This window comes from Capricornis sumatraensis, chromosome 11, assembly GCF_032405125.1.
Source record: "Capricornis sumatraensis isolate serow.1 chromosome 11, serow.2, whole genome shotgun sequence".
Lineage (NCBI taxonomy): Eukaryota > Metazoa > Chordata > Mammalia > Artiodactyla > Bovidae > Capricornis > Capricornis sumatraensis.
In genome coordinates this window covers 63,945,484-63,955,647 of record NC_091079.1, presented here as the reverse complement: position 1 = coordinate 63,955,647, position 10,164 = coordinate 63,945,484, and the positions used below count along the sequence as shown (strand labels likewise).

The following is a 10,164-nucleotide window of genomic DNA, read 5'->3' as shown; positions in this document are numbered from 1 at the left end:
CCTGTGCTTCATGAAAATGTCTTTCTCACTCATATTCATGGACAGAGTCTGGAAAGTATAAATGGTCACTAAGAAATCAGTGTTGAACATATGTTGAAATGATGGCAGACATAGAGCAGTACTCCTCCCATAGAGCCTGGTAATCCTCTGACCCGGGGGCCCCGCCAGGAGGGAGAGTGGCCTCTGAACAGGGTGCAGGTGAGAGTCCCAGGGTCCCGCTTCCAGTGATAGCTGTGTGACGGCCTGGAACTCTCAGGTACTACACATTGCTGCTTAAAGAAAGTTAGTGAAAGTTAAAGTTAAATCGCTCAGTCGTGTCCGACTCTTTGCGACCCGGTGGACTGTAGCCTACCAGGCTCCTCGGTCCATGGAATTTTCCAGGCAAGAGTACTGGAGTGGGTTACCATTTCCTTCTCCAGGGGATCTTCCCCACCCAGGGATTGAACCCAGGTCTCCTGCATTGTAGGCAGACGCTTTACCACCTGAGCCACCAGGGAAGTTGGCTTTATTATAAAAGGAACAATTTTAGAAATGCCTTTGGCAGTTTATGATATATATACATATAGAATGTTGTCTGGAATTTTTCATGTTGTTTAAAATTTCAGTAACTCAAAGTTCTGAACAAAAGTCATTTTATGGTTCCAGTACCAAATTCAAGGAGGCTCCTGTGTTAAAGTCAGCTGCCTTCCGAAAGGGTAACTAGAGAGATCCCTGTTGGAGCTGGCTTTCTTAAGGGATTTTATGACTGCGTAGAGGGGAGAAGGCAGTCTGTTTTATTTTATTTATTTTATTATTTTTTAACTTTTTATTTTATATTGGAGTATAGCCAGTTATACTCAGCTGGTTGGATGGCATCACCGATTTGATGGATGTGAACTTGGGAAAACTCTGAGAGATGGTGAGAGATAGGGAGCCTTGGCATGCTGCAGTCCATGGGATCTCAAAGAGTTAAATATGACTTGATGACTGAACAACAACAAGGTAGCTGATTAACAATGTTGACAGTTTCAGGTGCACAGCAAACAGATTCAGCCGTAAACAATATACATGTATCCCATGCATATTATCTTTCATGTACCCCCCTCTCAAATTCCCCTACCAATCTGCTCCCACATAACATTGAGCAGAGTTCCCCATGCTATACAATAGGTCCTTGTTGGTTACCCATTTTAAATATAGCAATGTGTACATGTCCATCCCAAACACCCTAACCATCCCTGCCCCCTATCCTCCCCCATGCTAACCATGAGTTCATTCTCTAAGTCTGTGAGTCTGTTTCTGTTTTGTAATAAGTTCATCAGTATCATTTCTTTTTAGATTCCCCATATAAATGATATTATACAATGCTTCTCTTTTTCTGTCTGACTTACTGCTCTCAGTGTGACAAACTCTAGGAAGGCAGTCTGTTTCAGAAAGTGCAGATTGCCAAGAAAGCAGGATGCTTTGTTTCCCCAAACCAAAGAGATAGATGTGTCAAGGGAATCCTCATTTTTGACACTGCCTGGGAAAAAAAAAAAAAAAAAGAATTGATATTTTCCCTTTTAATTAGATGTCTTTTTAGGAACTTATTAAATGGTCCCATCCTCCAGGGTAATTTCACTGGAGTGACCTGGCATCCCAGGGACTGCCAAGTAAAGAGGGGAATCAGGGCTCTTTGGGGTTTCCAGGAGGTGAGGATGATGGATCCCATGTGTTTTTGCCTAGAGATTGTTGCAGAGGGAAGATGAGATTCACAGTTTTCTGGGAAACCAAGCAAGGGAAGCAAAGAGACACAGGCAGAGGAAGCCCATGTGAATGTGCCTGCTGGGGTTAACAGCAGAGGAGCCCAACTCAAGAGTGAACCATCAGTCCCCAGAAAACTTTAAAAGACTTGAGCCCAGCTTGAGCAGCACAGGTTGGAGCAATCGTCTTCTCCTAATGACGATAATCCAAGTTAGCTCGTCAACTAGGGAGACACCAGCAACCTTTCCTAGTTAAGCAAGGAGATATTTATTATTCTCAAGGCACTGGAGGGTCTAGCAACTAGAAAAGGGAAAAGATTCAGAAAAAGCAAACCATGTCCCTCTCCCAAAGAAAAGCATAACTGTATAGTCAGATCTTGCCAATGCTGTGGTCATGGGGGAAAATGTTGAATTACATTTGTAATTTAATTTAAATTTTTGCATCTCTTTTAAACATTTATAAAATTTTTATACAATTTTTAAAGGTTAGTGATTTAATTTTTTAGAAAGAACAAAAATGAGTCTTCAAAAATGAAGCAAGACTTCTGCAATAATAAAAATTTATTGGAAGTTTTAAAATATGGCCTCAAGAAAAGGAATGCTTCAACATGGTATGTCTGGAGGCAGGTGTTAGAAGAAATCAATATCTCCTCATGTTCAAACCCTAACAAGTTTTTTCTTAGAAAGAAGTAAGCCATATATATATATTTTTTTAAGCTGGCACTCTTTATTTTTTTAATTTTAATTTTTACTTTATTCTGCTTTACGATACTGTATTGGTTTTGCCATACATTGACATGAATCAGCCATGGATGTACATGAGTTCCCCATCTTGAACCCCCCCTCCAACCTCCCACCCCATATCATCTCTCTGATTCATCCCCGTGCACCAGCCCCAAGCATCCTGTATCCTGTATCAAACATAGACTGGTGATTCGTTTCTTACATGATAGTATACATGTTTCAATGCCATTCTCCCAAATCATCCCACCCTCTCTCTCTCCCACAGAGTCCAAAAGTCCATTCTAAACATCTGTGTATCTTTTGCTGTCTTGCATACAGGGTTACCATTACCATCTTTCTAAATTCCATATATATGTGTTAGTATACTGTATTGGTGTTTTCTTTCTGGCTTACTTCACTCTGTATAATCGGCTCCAGTTTCATCCACCTCATTAGAACTGATTCAAATGTATTCTTTTTAATGGCTGAGTAATACTCCATTGTGTATATGTACCACAGCTTTCTTATCCATTCGCCTGCTGATGGGCATCTAGGTTGTTTCCATGTCCTGGCTATTATAAACAGTGTTGTGATGAACATTGGGGTACACGTGTCTCTTTCAATTCTGGTTTCCTCGGTGTGTATGACCCATAAGGCACTTCTATTTGCAATTTTTAAAGGAATCTCCACACTGTTCTCCATAGTGGCTGTACTAGTTTACATTCCCACCAACAGTGTAAGAGGGTTCCCTTTTCTCCACACCCTCTCCAGCATTTATTGCTTGTAGACTTTTGGATCACAGACATTCTGACTGGTGTGAAGTGGTACCTCATTGTGGTTTTGATTTGCATTTCTCTGATAATGAGTGATGTTGAGCATCTTTTCATGTGTTTGTTAGCCATCTGTATGTCTTCTTTGGAGAAATGTCTGTTTAGTTCTTTGGCCCATTTTTTGATTGGGTCGTTTATTTTTCTGGAATTGAGCTACATAGGTTGCTTGTATATTTTTGAGATTTGTTGTTTGTCAGTTGCTTCATTTGCTATTATTTTCTCCCATTCTGAAGGCTGCCTTTTCACCTTGCTTATATTTTCCTTTGTTGTGCAGAAGCCTTTAATTTTAATTAGATCCCATTTGTTTATTTTTTCTTTTATTTCCAGTATTCTGGGAGGTGGATCATAAGGATCCTGCTGTGATTTATGTCTGAGAGTGTTTTGCCTATGTTCTCCTCTAAGAGTTTTATAGTTTCTGGTCTTATGTTTAGATCTTAATCCATTTTGAGTTTATTTTTGTGTATGGTGTTAGAAAGTGATCTAGTTTCATTCTTTTACAAGTGGTTGACCAGTTTTCCCAGCACCACTTGTTAAAGAGATTGTCTTTAATCCATTGTACATTCTTGCCTCCTTTGTCAAAGATAAGGTGTCCATAGGTGTCTGGATTTATCTCTGGGCTTTCTATTTTGTTCCATTGATCTATATTTCTGCCTTTGTGCCAGTACCATACTCTCTTGATGACTGTGGCTTTGTAGTAGAGCCTGAAGTCAGGCAGGTTGATTCCTCCAGTTCCATTCTTCTTTCTCAAGATTACTTTGGCTATTCGAGTTTTTTTGTATTTCCATACAAATTGTAAAATTATTTGTTCTAGCTCTGTGAAAAATACCGCTGGTAGCTTGATAGGGATTGCATTGAATTTGTAGATTGCTTTGGGTAGTATACTCATTTTCACTATATTGATTCTTTCGATCCATGAACATGATATATTTCTCCATCTATTAGTGTCTGCTTTGATTTCTTTCATCAGTGTTTTATAATTTTCTATATATAGGTCTTTAGTTTCTTTAGGTAGATATATTCCTAAGGATTTTATTCTTTTCGTTGCAATGGTGAATGGAACTGTTTCCTTAATTTCTTTTTCTACTTTCTCATTATTAGTGTATAGGAATGCAAGGGATATCTGTGTGTTGATTTTATATCCTGCAACTTTACTATATTCATTGATTAGCTCTAGTAATTTTCTGATGGAGTCTTTAAGGTTTTCTATGTAGAGGATCATGTCATCTGCAAACAGTGAGAGTTTTACTTCTTCTTTTCCAATTTGGATTCCTTTTATTTTTTTTTTTCTGCTCTGATTGCTGTGGCCAAAACTTCCAGAACTATGTTAAATAGTAGCAGTGAAATTGGGCACCCTTGTCTTGTTCCTGACTTTAGGGGAAATGCTTTCAATTTTTCACCATTGAGGATAATGTTTGGTGTGGGTTTGTCATATATAGCTTTTATTATGTTGAGGTATGTTCCTTCTATTCCTGCTTTCTGGAGAGTTTTAATCATGGAAGAAATGGACAAATTCTTAGAAAAGTACAATTTTCCAAAACTGAACCAGGAAGAAATAGAAAAATCTTAACAGACCCATCAAAGGAAGGAAATTGAAACTGTAATCAGAAATCTTCCAGCAAACAAAAGCCCAGGTCGAGACGGCTTCACAGCTGAATTCTACCAAAAATTTAGAGAACAGGTAACACCTATCCTACTCAAACTCTTCCAGAAAATTGCAGAGGAAGGTAAACTTCCAAACTCATTCTATGAGGCCACCATCACCCTAATACCAAAACCTGACAAAGATGCCACAAAAAAAAGAAAACTACAGGCCAATATCACTGATGAACATAGACGCAAAAATCCTTAACAAAATCCTAGCAATTAGAATCCAACAACACATTGAAAAGATCATACACCATGACCAAGTGGGCTTTATCCCAGGGATGCAAGGATTCTTCAATATCCGCAAATCAATCAATGTAATTCACCACATTAACAACTTGAAAAACAAAAGCCATATGATTATCTCAATAGATTCAGAGAAGGCCTTTGACAAAAGCCATATATATTTTAAACAAGTTGTAGGAAAAAAAAAAGCCTTGACCCCAGTGCAGTAGGGAGTTGAGTATAGCATGCTGTTAAGGCATTTGCTAAATTCTTGTGCACTAATTGTGGTGTCTTGTGCTATTACCTGCCATTGTCTTTTGTTAGGCTTTGGTCAATAACAATGGCTTGGAGCTCTGAGTGAGTCTTCCTTCACAGCTATAATCCATCTAATATGACAAGCATGCTTTCTTGATTGTTGTTATTTGCTAATTTGTGTCTGACTCTTTTGTCATCCCATGCACTGTAGCCCACCAGGCTCCTCTGTTTGTGAGATTTCCCAGGCAAGAATACTAGAGAGGGCTGCCATTCCCTTCTCCCAGGAAATCTTCCTGACCCAGGGATCGAACCTGAGTCTCCTGCATTGGCAAGCAGATTCTTTACCTCTGAGTTACTAGAGAAGCTGTCTTTCTTTTTTTCCATTTTTAAAAAAAAATGTATTTACTTTAATTGGAGGATAATTACTTTATAATATTGTGATAGTTTTTGCCATACCTCAATATGAATCAGCTATAGGCACATACCTTCTAACCTAAATCAGATGGCCTAACTAGAATCAGACATTTTGGCTAAGGCTTTACAATACTAGATTTTATAATTATATTTGAAAGAGATGCCTTTGGAATCTGAGAAAAGGAAGCAGGCAGGAAGGCTCAGGAGAGAAAGAAACAGTTTACAAATTTGAGAACTGAGTATCAAAGTGAGGTTGACAGTTGAGAGTGACACAGAAAGAACATTCATAATTTGATAAAGTGTGCCTTCTAGCAGGCTGTCTGTGCAAGTATAGAGGGTCTCCTTCTCCTGAAAACAGCCAAACACAATATAATCATCCAGTACTACAGCACTGGAGAGTTTACCAACACTTCTAACATGGTTTTCAAACTGCTCTGGGAGGCCACATAGCAACTGAGAGAGGTCAGAGGCCAAGGACAGGGGCAGGTCTGGAAAATTCAGTCCATATGTCCAACAAGGAGGATGTAAAACAGATACGCTGAGCTTGTGAAACTCTCCAGTTTTCTTCCATCTCCTAAAATTCCTGATAATCTTAAATACTGTACACAAGATGAGAAGAAATAATTTAAAATGTATAGCGCACATATAAAGTGCTGTACTAGCGGGTCAGCACTTAATGTTTAAAAACTATTAAAGAAAACAACTAAAATTTTTTAGGAGGTGAAAACATTAACAAGTCGATGGCAAGCAAAAATGCCTTCATGCGTATTTGGAGGGCTCTGTTAGTAGAATCCCCATGACACAACTCACTCACGCTCACTCCTTCACCATGCTCATCTGTGCTGCAAACAAGGAGCACCGTGGTTTCTGGGTGATGCACTTAGGAGCACATTTCACCACCATGCCAGGGTCATACTATTCCCAACTATGACTCATTAGTCCAGTTTTTTTCTGAAACCAGGCTTTGTGTGTGTTGCTGTTGTTGAGTTGCTAAGTTGTGTCTGACTCTTTGTGACCCCATGGGCTGCCGCACACCAGGCTTCCCTGTGCTTCAACATCTCCCAGAGTTTTCTCAAACTCATGTCCATTGAGTCACTGATGCCATTCAACCCTCTAATCCTCTGTCATCCTGTTCTCCTCTTGCCGTCAATCTTTCCCAATATCAGGATCTCTTCCAATGAGTTGACTTTTTGCATCAGGTGGCCACAGTATTGGAGCTTCAGCTTCACCATCAGTTCTTCCAATGAATATTCAGGACTGATTTCCTTTAGGATTTATTTGTTTGATCTCCTTGTTGTCCAAGGGACTCTCAAGAGTCTTCTCCAACACCGCAGTTCAAAAGCATCAATTCTGCAGCACTTAGCCTTCTTTATGGCCGAACTCTCACTTCCGTACATGACTACTTGAAAAACCATAGCTTTGACTAGACAGACCTTTGTTGACAAAGTGATGTCTGTGCTTTTTGATATGCTGTGTAGGTTTGCTATAGCTTTTCTTTCAAAGAGCAAGCATCTTTTAATTTCATGGCTGCAGTCACTTGTGTGTGTAGATGAATGCATTTGTATTAGATAATAATCTATATTAGTTTACTGCGGCTGTTATAGCAAATTATCGCAACTCGGGGGACTTAAAACATTAGGAATTTGTTTTCTCACACTTCTGATGGCTGAAAGTCTGAGATCCACGTCACTGGACCAAAATGAAAGTGTTCACAGGGACGTTCTTGCTCTGGAGGCTCTAGGGGAGAATGTGTTCCTGCCTTTCCTAGATGCTGGTGGGATTCTGATGGTGTCTGCTGCCATTCCTTGGCTTGGGGCCACATCACTTTCGTCTCTGCTCCTGTCTTCACATCACCTCTAAGGACACCTGTGATAGCATTTAGCACCCACTCCCATAACCTGGGATGGTCTTCCCATCTCGAGATTGTGAATCATGCTGGCAGAGACCATCTTTCTTGACTTCTGAGTGTGTGTGAGTGTGTGTGTGTGTTGATAATTACCTTTTGCCCTTTAGACAGTGTTCAGTTGAACTGAGTCTTCTTGAGGGTCTAGACCCCCTTCTCAGAATTGGAGAAGAATGGCCCTCAGCTGTCACACTATTGTTGATGACCCTGAGCCAGCCCACCAGCTCAGTGTCCCCTGCTTTGGGGTGTCATCACTTGCTTAGTGACCTTGAGTCACCCCAAGTCACAGCTCACTGCTTACTCCCAAATCATCAATCACAGCTTAATTCTCAGTTGTGTGAACCCCAAAGTACACAGCCATACAGATCCCAGCTCCAAGGATCCCTTAGTAGGGTGAGTGCTTTCTCTGGGTGCTGGACTCTTGACTGCTGAGGTTATCTGATGCCAGAAAGTCTGCAGGTCCTCAGGAGCCTCTGCCCCAGAAGTGATGTGCTCCAGTGAGCAACTATCCTTATCTCAGATGCCTGCTTATCAGGTGTTTCCTTCACTGACCTCAATCAGGAAAGCAACCACTCACCTGCCAGGCCCAAGGGAAATTACTCAAATGTTTAAGATAGCACAATCAATAGCTAAGAACTCTGTAGCTTGGCCTTGGAATTATTATTGTGACTGAAGATTCAGCCCTCATGGAAGACAATTGTGGAGTGAATTCAATCATAAACACGTGGGTCCTGGAGGAAGAAAATGGCAGGGCCCACACTGACACAGCTTTCTCTGGTGAGCCTGGACATGCCCAGCTTCTGAAACTCCAGAATGAGAGCTGATCTACCTAAAGTAGACAATGGGATGTTGAATACCCGACTCTCTGACTAGAGGTCTTCATTTCTTCACTGTCTTTTCTTGTTTGCTCACATTCTAACCAACTACCATTGTATATATGACTATATGATGTATATGCAATCATGATGAAGATGAAGAAATACACATTTTATAATGAGAAAAATTGCAAAGTGACCATTTTGGTAGAACAGATCTTTAGACAGATATTTTCAGGAATAGATTTCATGATCCGAATTCTTATATCTCTTCATATCTAGAAAATCACTAAATCCCTTCATGATGACATCAGCTCCTCATGACTAGCAGAAAACCTTTTCCAAAGTAAGTGCTTGATAGCATTGAACTCCCCTGTTGCCAAAATTTTATATATTGACCTTCTTCCACTGTCTCTGTGGAGCAGTCTCTCAGAGCCATCTGAGGTGCTGTCTCCAGGGCTGCAGTCCTCATCTTGCCCCCAATAAAACTTAACTTGCAAGTCTCATGCTGTGCAATTTTTTAGTAGACAAATACATGGAAAAAAATTATGGCTCCCATAATAATTAAAGAACAGCTTTTTCTGTTCTTTGAAAAGCTAGCCTTTTGATATATTTAGACTAAAAATAAGTAAAAGGAATTTGTTTGCAACATTGGGTCGTTTGTAGTGATGTGTATGCTCCAGGAGCCCATCAAGAGTGAAGTAAGTCAGACAGAAAGGCAAACGTTGTGTAGTAACACAGATATATGGAATCTAGAAAAATGGTACTGATGAACCTATTTGCAGGCCAGGAACAGAGATGCAGATGCAGAGAAAGGACATGTGAATGCGGTGAGGGGAAGGGGCATGGGAGGAACTGGAAGATTGGGACTGACATATATACACTACTGTGTGTGAAACAGATAGCTGGTGGGAAGCTGCTGTATAATCACAGGGAGTTCAAATTGGTATTCTGTGATGACCTGGAGTGGTGGGATGCGGGAAGGAGAGAGCCTCAAGAGGGAGGGGATATATGGGTGCGCATAGCTGATTCACTTTGCTGTACAGCAGTGACTAAGACAACATTGTACAGCAATTATACTCCAATTAAAAAAGTGAATTAATACATAGTTTGCCTATTTTCCTATTCTCCTAATAAGTTAGAGCCTGTAGAAGTCTTTATTGGTTTCTGGTATCTTCTCTCCTTTACGAATGACTTAACCTCTTTCTCCTCCTTCTACTGTCATTCAGTATTTATATTTCACCCTAGAGTTTAGGAGCTTGAGTTCTGGGATCAATATCTCCGGATTGAAATTCTTGATCTACTCTTCTTAGTCATGTTATCTTGGGCAAGTTTCTTAACCTCTCTGGACTTTGGTTCCCTCACCTGTAAAGTAGGGATGATAATAGTATATACCTTAAAATGTCATACTAGATTAGTGCTGGGTTCATAGAGAGCTCTCAATAGATGTAAGCTAGTAGCATTTCTTTCTTTTAACATATGACATATTGTTACTTGTATTAGACCGATTTATGTTTGTGTCCACCTCTCCCATTAAATTGTGAGCTCCTGAAAAAAGAATGGGACTATCCCTTTCACATTTATACGTCTCTCAGATGGCTAGCACATAGCGTTGTACACAGTAGATACCTAAA

The 10,164-nt window shown here is 40.1% G+C and overlaps 1 non-coding gene across 1 annotated transcript; it reads right to left on the bottom strand.

Annotated features, from left to right (window-relative positions):
- Positions 1 to 425: 425 nt before the first annotated feature.
- On the bottom strand, positions 426 to 497 carry TRNAC-ACA (transfer RNA cysteine (anticodon ACA)). The gene has a single exon. It is a non-coding gene; the product is annotated as a tRNA-Cys (tRNA).
- Positions 498 to 10,164: the final 9,667 nt, after the last annotated feature.